Source organism: Orbicella faveolata, unplaced genomic scaffold (assembly GCF_042242905.1).
Source record: "Orbicella faveolata isolate gen_17 unplaced genomic scaffold, um_ofav_v1 contig_12, whole genome shotgun sequence".
In the NCBI taxonomy this organism is placed as follows: domain Eukaryota; kingdom Metazoa; phylum Cnidaria; class Anthozoa; order Scleractinia; family Merulinidae; genus Orbicella; species Orbicella faveolata.
Window position 1 is genome coordinate 34,814,767 of NW_028301539.1, and position 13,662 is coordinate 34,828,428.

Here is a 13,662-nt window from a genome sequence, read left to right on the forward strand (position 1 = left end):
TGAGTAAAAGAGTGGACGAGACCACTTTACGCCCCCCGTAATTTTGAGCAACCTTTGCCCGATTTGTCGGAACTTGGGCGATAGTTTTCAGTACCGGGAGCTGTAAACTAACTCCTGATGGCCTTAGTTCTCAATGAAATGCACGCAGGTAAAAGGAGCGCACGCGCGGTGTCGAGCTTCTAGGCCGAAATATAGCCCCACTTCATTTCAAGACTGAAAGAGTAGCCGATACCGCCTTACCGGCATCGTAATTTTGAGAAACTTTGGCTCGATTTTCCGGAACTTGGGGGATATTTTCCGGTGCCGGGGACCTTAAACTAACTCCGGATGGCCCTAGTTTACAGTGAAATTGACAGCAGTAAAAGGAGCGCACGCTCGGTGTCGAGCTTCTAGGCCGAAATGTAGCTTTGCCTCATTTTAAAACTGAAGGAGTAGCCGAGACCCCCTTACGCACATCGTGATTTTGAGCAACTTTGGCTCGATTTGCCGGAATTTAGGGGATATTTTCCAGTCTCGGAGACTCTAAACTAACTCCTGATCGCCTTAGTTTCCAGTGAAATGAACACAGGTAAAAGTAGCGCACGCTCGGTGTCTACCTTCTAGGCCGAAATATGGCTGAACATTATTTTAAGGCTGAAAGAGTAGCCGAGAACATCTTACGCGCAGCGTGATTTTGAGCCACCTTGGCTCCATATGCCGGAACTTAGCAGATTCTTTCCGGTCCCAGGGACTCTCTACTAACTCCTGATGGCCTTAGTTTTCAGTGAAATGGACACAGGTAAAAAGTGCGCACGCTTGGTGTCGAGCTTCTAGCCCGAAATATAGCCCCACTTCATTTAGAGACTGAAAGAGTACCCGAGGCCGCCTTAAGCCCATGGTGATTTTGAACAAATTTGACCCGATTTAACGGAGCTTGCGAGATGTTTTCCACTCCCGGGGATTCTAAATTATCTCCAGGTGGCTTTAGTTTTCAGAGAAATGGAGGCAGGTAAAACGAGCGCACGCTCAGTGTAGGGCTTCTAGGCCAAAATATAGCTTCACTTCATTTTAAGATTGAAAGAGTAGCCGAGACCGCCTTACGGGCATGGTGGTCTTGGGCCACTTTTGCTCGATTTGCCGGAAGTTGGGCGATACTTTTTAATCCCACGGACTCTAAACTAACTCATGATGGCCTTAGCTTTCAGTGAAATGGCACAGGTAAAAGGAGCGCACGCTAGGTGTCGAGCCCCTAGGCCTTAATATAGCCCCACTTTATTTTAAGACTTAAAGAGTAGCCGGGGCCGCGCAACTTTGAGCAACTTTGCCTCGACTTGCCAGAACTTGGGGGATATTTTTCTGTCCCTGGGACACTAAACTAACCTTTGATTGCCTTACTTTTCAGTGAAATTGACACAGGTAAAAGAAGCGCACGCTCGATGTCGAGCTTCTAGGCCGAAATAAAGCCCCACTTCATTTAAAAACTAAACGAGTACACAGGACCGCCTTTCGCGCATCGTGATTTTGAGCCACTATGGCTCGATTTGCCGAAACTTGGGGGATGTTTTCCACTTCCGGGGACCCGAAACTAACTCCTGATGGCCCTAGTTTTCAGTGAAATGGACACAGGTAAAAGGAGCGCACGCTCTTAGTCGAGCTTCTAGGTCGAAATATATCCCTAATTCATTTTAAGACTGAAAGAGTAGAAAAGAACTCGTTACGGGCATCGTGATTTTGAGCCACTTTGGCTCCATTTGCTTGAACTTAAGGGGCACTTTCCGGTTCCAGGGACTCTAAACTAACTCCTGATTGTCTTAGTTTTCTGTGAAATGGACACTGGTGGAAGGAGCGCACGCTTGGTGTCGAGCTTCTAGCAAGAAATATAGCCCCACTTCATTTAGAGACTGAAAGAGTACCCGAGGCCACCTTAACTCCATGGAGATTTTGATCAAATTTGGCTCGATTTGCGGGAACTTGGGGGATGTTTTCCGCTCCCGGGGATTCTAAATTATCTTCATATGGCCTTAGTTTTCAGTGAAATGGACACAGGTAAAAGGAGCGCACGCTCGGTGTCGGGCTTCTAGGCCAAGATATAGCTTCACTTTATTTTAAGACTGAAAGAGAAACCGAGAACGCCTCTACGAGCATGGTGATTTTGAGCAACTTTGCCTCGACTTGTCAGAACTTGGGGGATATTTCTCTGTCCCTGGGACACTAAACTAACTTTTGGTCGCCTTAATTTTCAGTGAAATTGACACAGGTAAAAGGAGCGCACGATTGGTGTCGAGCTTCTAGGCCGAAATAAAGCCCCACTTCATTTAAGGACTAAAAGAGTAGACGGGACCGCCTTACGCGCATCGTGATTTTGAGCCACTATGGCTCGATTTTCTGGAACTTGGGGAATGTTTTCCACTCCCGGGGGCTCGAAACAAACTCCTGATGGCCTTAGTTTTCAGGGAAATGGACAGAGGTAAAAGGAGCGCACCTTCGGATTCGAGCTTCTAGCCCAAAATATATCCCCACTTCATTTAGAGACTAAAAGAGTACCCTAGGCCTCCTTAAGCTCATGGTGATTTTGAGCAAATTTGGCTCGATTTGACGGAACTTGGGGGATGTTTCCCACTCCCGGGGATTCTAAATTATCTCCATATGGCCTTAGTTTTCAGTGGAATGGACACAGGTAAAATGAGCGCACGCTCGGTGTCGGGCTTCTAGGCCAAGATATAGCTTCACTTCATTTTAAGACTGAAAGAGTAGCCGAGACCGCCTTACGGGCATGGTGATTTTGAGCCACTTTGTCTCGATTTGCCGGAACTCGGGCGATACTTTTTAGTCCCACGGACTCTAAACTAACTCATGATGGACTTCGCTTTCAGTGAAATGGCACAGGTAAAAGGAGCGCACGCTCGGTATCGAGCTTCTAGGCCTAAATATAGCCCCACTTTATTTTAAGACTGAAGTAGCCGAGACCGCCCTACGCGCATCGTGATTTTGAGCAACTTTGCCTGGACTTGCCAGAACTTGGGGGATATTTTTCTGTCCCTGGGACACTAAACTAACTCCTGATCGCCTTAGTTTTCAGTGAAAGTGACACAGGTAAAAGGATTGCACGCTCGGTGTCGAGCTTCTAGGCCGAAATAAAGCCCCACTTCATTTAAGGACTGAAAAAGGAGACGGGACCGCTCCGCGCATGGTGATTTTGAGCCAGTATGGCTCAATTTGCCGGAACTTGGGGAATGTTTTCCACTCCCAGGGACTCGAAACAAACTCCTGATGGCCTTAGTTTTCAGTGAAATGGACACAGGTAAAAGGAGCGCACGCTCGGTGTCGAGCTTCTAGGCCGAAATATAGCCCCACTTAATTTTAAGACTGAAAGAGTAGCCGAGAGCGCCTTACGCGCACCGTGATTTTGAGCAACTTTGGTTCCATTTGCCGGATCTTGGGGGATATTTCCCACTCTCAGGGACTCTAAACTAACTCCTGAGGGCCTTAGTTTTCAATGAACTAGACACAGGTAAAAGGAGCACGCGCTCGGTGTCGAGCTTCCAGGCCGAAATATAGCCCCACTTCACTTTAAGACTGAGAGAGTAGGCGAAACCGCCTTGCGCGCATCGTGATTTTGATCCACTTTGGCTCGATATCCTGGAACTTGGGGTATTATTTCCAGTCCCGGAGACTCTAAACTAACTCCTGAAGGCCTTGGTTTGCAGTGAAATAGACACAGCAAAAGTTTTTGAACGTTCACTTTCGAGTTTCTTGGCCGAAACATGGCCCCACTTCACGTTAAGACTGAAAAAGTAAGCGAGACGGTCTTGCGCGCATAGTGATTTTGAGCAACTTTGGCTGGATTTCCCGGAACTTGGGGGATATTTTCCAGGGCCGGGTATTCTAAGCTAACTCGTGATGGCCGTGGTTTCCAGGTCAAACGATCGCACGTTCGGTTTCCAGCTTGTAGGCCGAAATATAGCCCGACTTAATTTTAAGACTGAAAGAGTAGCCGAGACCACCTTGCGCGCATCTTGATTTTCAGCAACTTTGGTTGGATTTCTTGGAACTTGGGGGATATTTTTCAGGTCCGGGGACTCTAAAATAACTCCTGATGCCCTTGGTTTGCAGAGAAATGGACACACGTAAAGCGATCGCACACTCGATTTCCAGCTTCTTGGCCAAAATATAGCCCCACTTCATTTTAAGACTTAAAGAGTAGCCGAGACCGCCTTGCGCCCATCGTGATTTTCACCAACTTCGGCTCGATTTCACGGAACTGGAGGATTTTTAGCAATCCCGGGGATTTTATGCTAACTCCTGATGGCCTTTATTTGCAGTAAAATGCACAAAGCAAAACTTTTTGAACGCTTACTTTGGAGCTTCTGGGTCGAAATATAACCCCACCTTACCTTAAAACTGATAGCGTAGCCGAGACCGCCTTACGCGCATCGTGCTTTTGACCAACTTTTGCTTGATTCCCCAGAACTTGGGGCATATTTTCCATTCCCGGGGACTCTAAACTAATTCCTGATGGCCTTGGCTTCCAGTGAAATGGAGACAGCAAAACTTCTTGAACATTCACTTTCGAGCCTCTGGGCCGTAATATAGCTCTACTTCATTTTAAGACCGAAAGAGTAGCCGAGACCGTTTTACGCGCATCGTGATTTTGACCAACTTCGGCTTGATTTCCAAGAACTTGGGGATATTTTCCAGTCCCGGGGACTCTAAACTAACTCCTGATGGCCTTGGTTTTCAGTGAAATGGGCACAGCAAAAGTTTTTGAACGCTCACTTTCGAGCTTCTGGGCCGAAATAGAGCCCCACTTCACATTAAGACCAAAAGAGTAGCCGAGACCGCCTTACGCGCATCGTGATTTTGACCAAGTTGGGCTCGATTTCCCTGAACTTGGGGAAATTTTCAAATCCCGGGGACTCTAAACTATCTCCTGATAGCCTTGTCTTGCAGTGAAATGTACACAGCAAAACATTTTGAACACTCACTTTCGAGCCTGTGGGCCGAAATATAGATTCACTTCACTTTAAGACTGAATGAGTAGGCGAAACCGTCTCGAATGCATCGTGATTTTGACCAGCTTTGGCTTGATTTCCCGGAACTTGGGGAATATTTTCAAATGCGGGGGACTTTAAACTAACTCCTAATGGCATTGGTTTGCAGTAAAATGGACACAGCAAAACTTTTTGAACGCTCCCTTTTGAGCTTCTGGGCCGAAATAGAACCCCACTTCACTTTACACTAAAAGAGTAGGCGAGACGGCCTTACGCGCATCGTGATTTTGAGACACTTCGCATCGATTTCCCGCAACTTGGGGGATATTTTCCAGTCCCGGGGACTCTACACTAATTCCTAATGGCCTTGGTTTGCAGTGAAATGGACAGAGCAAAGCTTTTTGAACACTTACTTTCGAGCTTCTGGGCCGAAATATTGCCCCACTTCACTTTAAGACTGAAAGAGTAGCCGAGACCGCCTTACGCGCATCGTGATTTTGACCAAGTTCAGCTCGATTTCCCGCAACTGGGGGGATATTTTACAGTCCCGGGGACTGTAAACTAACTCCTGACGGCCTTAGTTTGCAGAGAAATGGAGACAATAAAACTTTTCGAACGTTTACTTTCGAGCTTCTGGGACGAAATATAGCCCCACTTCACTTTAAGACTGAAAGAGTAGCCAAAACCTCCTTGGCCGCATCGTGATTTTGACCTTCTTCGGCTCGATTTCCTGGAACTTGGGGGATAATTTTCAGTTCTTGGGACCCTAAACTAAGTCCTGACGGCCTTGGTTTGCAGTGAAATGGACAATGCAAAACTGTTTAAACACTCACTTTCGAGCTTTTAAGCCGAAATATAGCCCACCTGCATTTGAAGACTGAAAGAGTAGCCGAGACCGCCTTACGCACATCGTGATTTTGATTAACTTCGGCTTGATTTGTGGGAACTTGGGGGATATTTTCCAGTCCCGGGGACTCTAAACTAACTCCTGATGGTCTTGGTTTGCAGTGAAAGGGACATAGCAAAACTGTTTGAACGCTCACTTTCGAGGTTCCGGGCCGAAATATAGCCCAACTTCACTTGAAGACTGAGAGAGTAGCCGAGTACGCGTTAGTCGCAACATGATTTTTACCAACTTGGGCTCCATTTCGCGCAACTTGGGAGATATTTTCCAGTCCCAGGCATTCTAAACTAACTCCTGATGGCCTTGGTTTGCAGTGAAATGGAGACAGCAATATGTTTCGTACGCTCACTTTCCAGCTTCTGGGCCAAAATATAGCTCCACTTCACTTTAAGACTGAAAGAGTAGCCGAGACCGCTTAAGCGCATCGAGATTTTCACCAACTTGGGCTCCATTTCGCGGAACTTGGGGGATATTTTCCAGTTCCGGGCACTCTAAAGGAACTCCTAATCGCCTTGGTATGCAGTGAAATGGACACAGCAAATCTTATTTAACGCTCACTTTCCAGCTTCTCGGTCGAAATACAGCCCCACTTAACTTTAAGACTCATAGAGTGGCCGAAACCGCCTTGCGCAAATCGTGATTTTGACCAACTCCGGCGCGATTTACTGGAACTTGGCGAATATTTTGCAGTCCTGGGGACTCTAAACTAAATCCTGATAGTCTTGGTTTGCAGTAAAATGAACACAGAAAACTTTTTGAACGCTCACTTTAGAGCTTCTGGGCCGAAATATAGCCCCACTTCACCTTAAGACTTATAGAGTAGCTGAGACATCCTTGGGCGCATCGTGATTTTGACCAGCTTCGGCTCGATTTCCCGGAAATTGGAGGATATTTTCCAGTATCGGGAACTCTAAAATAACTCCTGGTGGTCTTGGTTTGCAGTGAAATGGACACAGCAAAACTTTTTGAACCCTCACTTTGGAACTTCTGGGTCGAATTATACCCCCACTTCACTTTAAGACTGAAAGAGTAGCCGAGACCGCCTTGCGCGCATCGTGATTTTGACCAAATTCAACTTTATTTCCCGGAACTTGGCGGATATTTTCCAGTGCCGGGGACTCTAAACTAACGCCTGGTGGCCTTGGTTTGCAGTATAATACACACAGGAAAACTTTTTGAACCCCGACTTTCGAGCTTCTGGCCCGAAGTAGAGCCCCACTTCACTTTAAAACTAAAAGAGTAGCCGACACCGCCTTACGCGCATCGTGATTTTGACCAACTTCGGCTCGATTTCCCGGAACGTGGGGGATATTTTGGAGTCCCGGGGACCCTAAACTAACTGCAGATGGCCTTGATTTGCAGTGAAATGGACACAGGAAAAGTTTTTGAACGCTCACTTTAAAGGTTCCGGGCCGAAAAGTAGCCCCACTTTACTTTAAGACTGAAGGAGTACCCGACACCGCCTTACGCATATGGTGATTTTGACCAACTTCATCTCGATTTTCCGGAACTTGGGGGATGTTTTCCATTCCCTGGGACTCTAAACTAACTCCTGATGGCCTGGCTTTGCAGTGAAATGGACACAGCAAAACTCTTTGAACGCTCGCTTCCGAGCTTCTGGGCCGAAATATAGCCCCACTTTACTTTAAGACTGAAAGAGTAGCCGAGACCGCCTTACGCGGATGGTGATTTTGACCAACTTCGGCTCGATTTCCTGGAACTTGGAGGATATTTTCCAGTCCCGAAGACTCTAAAGTAACTCCTGATGGCCTTGGTTTGCAGTGAAATGGATACAGCAAAACTTTTTGAAGGCTCAGTTTTGAGCTGCTGGGCCGAAATATAACCCCACTTTACTTTAAGATTGAAAGAGTAGCCGAGACCACCTTACGCGCATCGTCATTTTGACCAACTTGGGCTCGATTTCCCGGACTTAAAGGGATATTTTCCAGTCCCGGGGACTCTAAACTAACTCCTGACGGCCTTGGTTTGCAGTTGAATTGCCACAGCAAAAGATTTTGAACGCTCACTTTCGAGCTTCTGGGCCGAAATATAGCCCTACTTATTTTTAAGACTGAAAGAGTAGCCGAGAGTGCATTACGCGCATCGTGATTTTGATCGACTTTGGCTCGATTTCCTGGAACTTGGAGAATATTTTCCAGTGCTGAGGACTCTAAACTAACTCCTGATGGCCTTGGTTTGAGGGGAAATGGGCACAGCAAAACTTTTTGACCGTTCACGTTCGCGCTTCTGGCCCGAAATATAGCCCTACTTCACTTTAAGGTTGAAAGAGTAGCCGAGACCGCCTTACGCGCATCGTGAGTTTGAGCAACTTCGGCTTGATCTGGCGGAACTTGGGAAATATGTTACAGTCCCGGGGACTCTAAACTAACTCCTGATGGTCTAAGATGTAAGTGAAATAGACACACAAAGCTTTTTGAACGCTTAGTTTCGAGCTTCTGGGGCGAAATATAAGTCCACTTCACCTCAAGATTAAAGGAGTAGCCGAGACGGCTTTACGCGGATCGTGATTTTGACCAACTTCGGCTCGATTTCCCGGCACTTGGGGGATATTTTCCGGTCCAGTGGACTCTAAACTAACTCCTGATGAATTTGGTTTGAAGTGAAATTGAGAGAGGAAAACTTTTTGAACGCTCAGTTTCGAGCTTCTGGGCTGAAATATAGCCCCACTTTACTTAAGACTGAAAGACTAGCCGAGACCGCCTTACGCGGATCGTGATTTTGATCAACTTCGGCTCGATTTCCCGGGACTTTGAGGATATTTTCCAGTCCAAGGGACTGTAAACTAAGTCCTGATGGCCTTGTTTTGCAGTGAAATGGACAGAGCAAAACTTTTTGAACGGTCACTTTCGAGCTTCTGGGCCGAAATATAGCCCCACTTCACTTTAAGACTGAAAGAGTAGCCGAGACCGCCTTACGCGCATCGTGATTTTGACCACCTTCGGCTCGATTTGCCGGAACTTGGGGAATATTTTCCAGTCCCAGGAACTCTAAACTAAATCTTGGTGGCCTTGGTTTGCAGTGAAATGGACACAGCAAAACTTTTTGAACGCTCACGCTCGAGCTTCTGGGCCGAAATATAGCTCCAATTTACTTTAAGACTGAAAGAGTAGCCGAGACCGCCTTACGCGGATCGTGATTTTGAGAAACGTCGTGTGAATTTCCCGGAACTTGGGGGATATTTTCCAGTCCCTTGGACGCTAAATGAAGTCCTGATGGCCTTGGTTTGCAGTAAAATGAACACAGCAAAACTGGTTGAACGGTGACTTTCGAGCTTCTGGGCCGAAATATAGCCCTACTTTACTTTAAGACTGAAAGAGTAGTCGAGTCCGCCTTACGCGATCGTGATTTTGACCAACTTCGGCTCGATTTGCCGGAAATTAGGGAATATTTTCCAGTTCTGTGGACTCTAAACTTATTCCTGATGGCCTTGGTTTGCAGTGAAATGGACACAGCAAAACTTTTTGAACGCTTATCTTCGAGCTTCTGGCCTAAAATATAGTCCAACTTCACTTTAAGACTGAAAGAATAGCTGAGATCGCCTTGCGCGAATCGTGATTTTGACCAACTTCGGCTCGATTTCCCGGAACTTGGGGGATATTTTCCAGTCCCGGAGACTCTAAACTAACTCCTGATCGTCTTGGTTTGCATTGAAATGGACACAGGGAAAATTTTTGAACCCTCACTTTCGAGCTTGTGGCCCGAAATATAGCCCACTTTACTTTAAGACTGAAAGAGTAGCCGAAACCGTCTTGCGCGAATCGTGATTTTGACCAACTTCGGGTCGATTTCCCGGAATTGGCGGATATATTCGAGTCCCGCGAGCTCTAAATTAACTCCTTATGGCCTGGGTTTTCGGAGAAATGGACATAGCAGAACTTTTTTAACACTCACCTTCTAGCTTGTGGGCTTAAATAGAAGCCCACTTTACTTTAACCCTGAAATAGTAGCCGAGACCGCCTTACGCGCATCGTGATTTTGACCAAGTTCAGCTCGATTTTCCGGAACTTGGGGGATATTTTCCAGTCCGGGGGACTCTAAACTAACACCTGATGGCCTTGCTTTGCAGTGAAATGCACAGAGCATAACTTTTTTAACGACCACTTTGCAGCTTCTGGGCCGAAATATAGCCCCACTTCACTTTAAGACTGAAAGAGTAGCGGAGACCGCCTTACAGGCATCGTGATTTTGACCACCTTCAGCTCAATTTCCCGGAACTTGGGGGATATTTTCCAGTCCGGGGGACTTTAAACTAACTCCTGATGGCCTTGGTTTGCAGTGAAATGCACAGAGCATAACTTTTTTAACGATCACTTTGCAGCTTCTGGGCCGAAATATAGCCCCACTTCACTTTAAGACTGAAAGAGTAGCGGAGACCGCCTTACAGGCATTGTGATTTTGACCAACTTCAGCTCGATTTCCCGGAGCTTGGCGGATATTTTCCAGTCCGGGGGACTTTAAACTAACTCCTGATGGCCTTTGTTTGCAGTTAAATGCACAAAGCGTAACTTTTTAAACGGTCACTTTCGAGCTTCTGGGCCGAAATATAGCCCCACTTCACTTTAAGACTGAAACAATAGCCGAGATCGCGTTTCGCGCATCGTGATTTTGACCAACTTCGGATCGATATCCCGGAACTTGGGGGATATTTTCCAGTCCCGGGAACTCTAAACTAACTCCTGATCGCCTTGCTTTGCATTGAAACTGACAGAGCAAAACGTTGTGAAGACTCACCTTCGAGCTTCTGGGCCGAAATATAGCCCCACTTCTTTTTAAGAGTAAGAGTAGCCGAGTCTGTCTTACGCAAATCGTGATTTTGACTAACTTCGGCTCGATTTCCCGGAACCTGGGGGATATATTCCAGTCCCGGGAACACTAAACTAACTCCTGATGGCCTTGGTTTCCAGTGAAATTGACACAGCAAAATTTTTTGAACCCTTACTTTGGAGCTTCTGGGCCGAAATAGAGCCGCACTTTATTTTAACACTGAAAGAGTGTTTACGCGCTTATTTATTTTGCCAAACTTTGTTTCGATTTTTCGGTACTTACGGGATATTTTCCAGTCCCTGGTACTCTAAACTAACTCTTGATGGCTTTGGTTGGAAGTGAAATTGACACAGGAAAACTTTTTGAACGCTCACTTTCGAGCTTCTGGGGCGAATTATAGCCCCACTTCACTTTAAGACTGAAAGATTAGCCAAGACCGCCTTACGACCTGGTGATTTTGACAAAACTTCTGCTAAATTTCCCGAAATTTGGGGGATATTTTCCACTCCCTGGGTCTCTAAACTAACTCCTGATGGCCTTGGTTTGCAGTGAAATTGACACAGCAAAACTTTTTAAACACTCAGTTTCGAGCTTCTGGGCCGAAATATTGCCCCACTTCACTTAAGACTGAAAGAGTAGCCGAGACCGCCGTACACGCGTCGTGATTTTGACCAACTTTGGCTAAATTTCCCGGAACTTGGGGGATATTTTCCATACCCGGGGACTCTAAACTGGCCTCGACGTCCTTGGTCTGCAGTAAAATGGACACAGCAAAACTTTTTGAACGCTCACTTTCGAGCTTCTGGGCCGAAATATAGCTCCACTTTACTTTAAGATTGAAAGAGTAGCCGAGACCGGCTTATGCGCATCGTAATTTTGACCAACTTCGGCTCGATTTCCCGGAACTTGGGGGATATTTTACAGTCCCGCGGACTCTAAAGTAACTCCTGATGGCCTTGCTCTGGAGTGAAATGAACACAGCAAAACTTTCTGAACGTTCACTTTCAAGCTTCTGGGCGGAAATATTGCCCCAGTTCACTTTAATGAATGAAAGAGTAGCCGAGACCGCCTTACGCTTATCGTGATTGTGACCAACTTTGGCTCGATTTCCCGGGAAATGGGGGATATTTTCCGGTACCCGGGACTCTAAAGTAACTCCTGATTGCCTTGGTTTGCATTGAAATGGAGAGAGCAAAACTTTTTGAACACTCCCCTTCGAGCTTCTGAGCCGAAATATAGCCCCACTTCACTTTAAGACTGAAAGAGTAGCCGAGACCGTCTTACGCGCATCGTGGTTTTGACCAACTTCGGCTAGATTTCCCGGAACTTCGGGGATATATTCCAGTCCCAAGGACTCTAAAGTAACTCCTGATGGCCTTGGTTTGCAGTGAAATGGACACAGCCAATTTTTTTGAACGTATACTTTCGAAATTCTGGGGAGAAATATAGCCCCACTTCACTTTAAGACTGAAAGAGTAGCCGAGACCGCCTTAGGCGCATCGTGATTTTGACCAACTTCGGCTCGAGTTTCCGGAACTTAAGGGATATTTTTCAGTCCCGTGGACTCTAAACTAATTCACGATGGCCTTGGTTTTCAGTTAAATTGAGAGAGCAAAACTTTTTGAACGCTCACTTTCGAGCTTCTGGACCGAAATATAGCCCTACTTCACTTTAAGACTGAAAGAGTAGCCGAGACCGCCTTACGCGCATCGTGATTTTGACCAACTTCGTCTCGATTTCGCGGAAGTTGGGGGATATTTTCCAGTTCCGGGGACTCTAAACTACCTCCTGATGGCTTTGGTTTGCAGTGAAATGGACACAGGATAACTTTTTGAACGCTCACTTTCGAGCTTCTGGGCCGAAGGATAGCCCTACTTCACTTTAAGACTGAAAGAGTATCTGAGATTGCCTTACGCGCATCGTGATTTTGGGTTACTTGGGCTCGATTTCCCGGAACTTGGGAAATAATTCCCAGTGCCGGGCACTCTAAACTAATTCCTGATGGCCTTGGTTTTCAGTAAAATGGACACAGCCAGACTTTTTGAAGGTTCACTTTCGAGCTTCTGGGCCGAAATATAGCCCCACTTCACTTTAAGACTGAAAGAGTAGCCGAGACCGCCTTACGCGCATGGTAAATTTGTCCAACTTCGGCTTGATTTCTCGGGGTTTGGGGGATATTTTCCAGTCCCGGAAGCTCTAAACTAACTCCTGATTGCCTTGGTTTTCAGTGAAATGGACACAGGTAAAGGGAGCGCTCGCTAGGTTTCCAGGTTGTAGGCCGAAATATAGCCCCACTTTATTTTAAGACTGAAAGGGTAGACGAAACCGCCTTAAGCGCATCGAAATTTTTAGCCACTATGGCTCGATCTGCCAAAACCTGGGGGATATTTTCCAGTCCCGGGGACTCTAAGCTAACTCCTGATAACCTTAGTTTTCAGTAAAATGGTCACAGGTAACAGGAGCGCACGCTCCCTGTCGAGCCTCTAGGTCGAAATAAAGCCCCACTTCATTTTAAGACTGAAAGAGTAAACGAAACTGCCGTACGCTTATCGTAATTTTAAGAAAGTATGGCTCAATTTGCCGAAACTTCGGGGATAGTTTCCAGTCTCGAGGACTCTAAACTATCTCCTGATGGACTTAGTTCTTAGTGAAAGGGACACATGCAAAAGGAGCGCACGCTCGGTGTCAAGCTTGTAGAACCGAAATATGGCCCCACTTCATTTTCAGAGTGAAAGAGTAGCCGAGACCGCCTTACGCGGATCGTGATTTTGAGGATCTTTGGCTCGATTTGCCGGAATTCGGGGAATATTTTCCAGTCCCGAGGAGTCTATGCTAACTCATGATGAACTTAGTTTTCAGTGATATGTACAGAGGCAAAAGGAGCGCACGGTCGGTGTCGAGCTTCTCGGCCGAAATATAGCCCCACTTCATTTTAAGACTGAAAGAGTAGCCGAGACCGCCTTACGCGCATCGTGATTTTGAGCAACTTTGGCTCGATCTGCC